Below are 3,745 nucleotides of genomic sequence, written 5' to 3'. Positions count from 1 at the left end.
ACCATTTGCTTTTTCAGGGTGGCACTAGAAACTACGAAGGGCTCAACGGGCCCTGGAAAGAGCAATGTGCTATTGATTAATCTGTCCTCTGAATGAACCCTGGTTAAGAGCTGTATTTCCAAAATTCTAGATGAAAGAATCTGTATACAAATAATGGCAGGAGGAGTGCTCTCTGGGATGATATGACTACATAAATAAGCAGTTCTTCAATGCAGCATGTGGTTTTCTAATTTCCAGTAAAATGGAATGAGTCACACATGACAACACCATTGCCACTAACCAGTGTGGCATGGCATCTGAAAAAGATAGCACTGGAAGGGTGTGAACTGCAGAGCAGATGATGGGGCTTGAAACATCTTGTTTGCTTTGGCAGAGCAACCAAAATCTTGATGCTTTCCCACAATCTGCTCCAAGGATATAGGTTTTGCTGTGCTGTATCAGATTATTACTCTGGGAATTTGCGTGTCCTGCCTTTGCCAATGGACAGCTTTTGATGCTTCAGATAAAGATAAATGCCCAGACTCCCCACGGGGGAATTCCAGAGTTAGATGGTGTTTCTTCAAGTAGGGTTTACATTACTGCAGAATTACCAGGGGAGGTTTTCTCTCTCCGGTACCAAATCATAAAGGATACATCTACTCAGTCAGGCAAACAAAGGCCCAAGACAGCTCTCAAGTCCAGGCTCACATACCATACATATTATTTATATGTAAGTACATGCTCTGGTATGGGCCTTAGGCCGAGTTCACTCCAGAGGGAAAGTCTAGCCATAGTCATGTCTTAGCACAGGCATGAGATGTTCTTCCTCATTGTTGGCAAGGTGCTGCTTGGCAGCACAGCTGCGCAGGAGCAAAACTCCCAGTGACTGCTGCTGCTGTTGAACCCTGAGTCTGAGAGGAGATGATGGGGGCTCTCAAAAGGTGAAGGCCCAAATTAAAGGGATTAAAACCAACCCCCTCCCCTTTATTTCTGCTGTCAGGCCTCTAGAACTGGGGATCAAATCTTCTGGTGTTAATAAACTGGAAACTCTGAAATTTTTCATGCAAAATGCCTCCAGGAAAACTGGAGGCATCTGTTCAAAAGCAAGCTGAAAATGACCAAGCACACACACTTGCTCCCTGTGGCAGGGCATTAAGGCTGTAATAGGCAACTTGGTAGTCATGAATGACTTGTGCTTTCTTGGATCTATTATATGAAAGTGGCATTAGACACTTTTTCCTTTGAATGTTTCTCAGAATGAATACTTTTTAAAGGCAGGCTGGGAGGAGGGCGCAAGTAATTTTTTTTCTCCTCCTGACACATCCCCAAACACAGCGCTGCCGAGTGCTGTATTTAGGCAGAGTTAATGGTGATGTTCTAGGTGCTCAGCATTGTATTTTCCTTGGTTTATGTTGTTTCCTCCCTGTCAGTATTGTCCACGCTGAGGGCTCGGGAAGAACAGTAGTTTAAGCTGCAATTTAATTCCCTGTAGATGGAGATTTGCTGTGACAGAAATGTCTGTCGTCCTGGCAGTCTCTCACATCTGCTGGAGGCAGAAGAGTATGTGAAACAATAACTCTGCCAGCAGATGTGGTTCTGTAGGGACACTAGTGTCTGTGGTACGAAAATTCTCTCCCAAAATACAGATCTGTGGGGACAGTAAGCGTCTGTGTCAGTGACAACTTTGCAGCATCTGCTGGGACAGTAATGTCTGTGATACGTAAATGCATCTCTGCATCTGCTGGGTCAGTCAGAGAGAGATGTATTGTGTATATCCAGTTTTAGATGTGAAAATCTCCTTCACTTTCCTTGAATTTGGGGGATTTCTTTGATTCTTCTTCCCACGGAGTTAATAAGAACCGTCTTATGTAAAAAGAGCTAAAGGTATTCGTGAGTCTTTTGCACATAGGACAGACATTGTCACATTTCAGTTGCCAAGAAATACTGCTACATTTTCTCCTACCATAGTATTAATCATTAATGGCTTTGTTCTCAATGAACAGCCCGAGTATCTTCAATGATGCTCTTGTGAGTGCTACTGCTTTGTGGTTGCAGGGAGAACATCACATGAGAAATGTGTTTGTTCAGAGCGGAGATGCACCACAAACACAGCGCTCTGACCCAGACCAGATTTCAAACGTTCCTAAGTGCAGGTGTGCGCAGATAAAGATTTTTAATTTGGCTTCTGGACCCCAGTTAGGAAGGATTGCACTGCAGACAGTCAATTTTCCAGCAGCGGCAACTCCATTCAGATGTCAGGGTATTTTGCTACAACAAAGGCTGATGTTGACATTTTTTCTTGGATAGAGACAGATGCGAGAGCTTCTGCCTCAAGGTTATCCATTATACAGTATATTAACTGGATGTTTTAGCATTGTGCTTCCTGCAGAGACAGAAATGAATGATGATTAATACTTATCAATTAAAATCTAATCTTTTCCCATGTGTATTTATATGCTGAACTTCAACTTACAAGGCAATTCTGTGACAGGAATTAGATATTCTTTTATTGGAGAGCACTGGTCAGGGATATATTATTCACTCATTTATTGTGAGTATTGCATTTGTGCCTAGATTTTGCCTAGGCATTGTATATAAACACAGTCTCTGTACAAAGGAGTTTATAAACAATTAGCATTGAAGGGAGAATTATTTTCTCTTCCTTCTTTGTAGCAGCACTGAGTAGGGGGGGAGGGATAGAGGAGAGAAGCAGCAAAGGTTGTACATGTTTTATGACCATAATTATAATTAACTATTTCAGAGATTAAAATTAAATTAAAATTAAATTATAATTTACTATTTCAGAGATTAAAACTGATGAAAAAAGACTCAAGGTTATGAGCTACCTCACAGATCTATGAGTTATTTAGCTCAGTCTAAACATACAGATATAAATCTTTTTTTTTTTTTTTATCTAGCCACTGTTAATAGACAGTGCCCACGAGTGTGATAGGTGCTTTACAGCCTTGAGATGCCAGTGCTGCATCACAAACTGAATAGTGGCCCAAGGGCCGTGGTAACAAAGAGCTCCAATCCCGCAGCCGCGCACAGAGGGGCAGCCCGGAAGGCTGGACTCTAAACACATAATGTGACAGCAAGGGAAAGGCAGGAGTGATTTTCATCTTCGAACTCTGGTCAGCACGGCTGTTAAACGCCATTTAATTCAGATATACTGTGCGATAACCCTTGTTCGTAAGTGATAGGCCGAATGGAACAATAAATGAAGGAGGCCACTCACAATCCAGGTGGAGAGTTTTAAAGTGGGCAGGTGATGTGGCTGGTTAGTTCTGATTTATTATAAAGGCATCTTTATGCCTTTTGCATTGCCTTCCATCAGTCACGTTAAACAGAACTGCATTCTTACAAGGCAGTTCATCCCCTACGCACATGCACACACTAATCACTCACGTCAAACTAATAGCAAACGCATATGAAGAAAGTACAGTGTGTGATGACTATTAGAAAAATCTTTTTTGTTTTAATATACTGGAAACAAGCATTTCAATTTAGTAAAGCCATTAGCAACTGGTATAAGTTTACAGCATCAACATTTTCAGAGACTGATCGTGACTGCTAAAGGTCTGAGACTTTTTCTGGTTTGTGGCAAAATTGCTTTTCACAAGTTGTCCCAGAAGATCTTTGTTTTTTTAAAAAAATATTTTGGAAATGAATGCTATAACGGGGAGAGGTGTAGAATTATGGGGATGAAAGCGCATGTGGGGAAAATAACCAACATCATCTCCCCGTTTGTATTTTTTGATGTGAC

This window comes from Charadrius vociferus, unplaced genomic scaffold (genome assembly GCF_000708025.1).
Source record: "Charadrius vociferus isolate BGI_N301 unplaced genomic scaffold, ASM70802v2 scaffold365, whole genome shotgun sequence".
NCBI classification, from domain to species: Eukaryota; Metazoa; Chordata; class Aves; order Charadriiformes; family Charadriidae; genus Charadrius; species Charadrius vociferus.
This window is presented reverse-complemented; position numbering follows the sequence as displayed.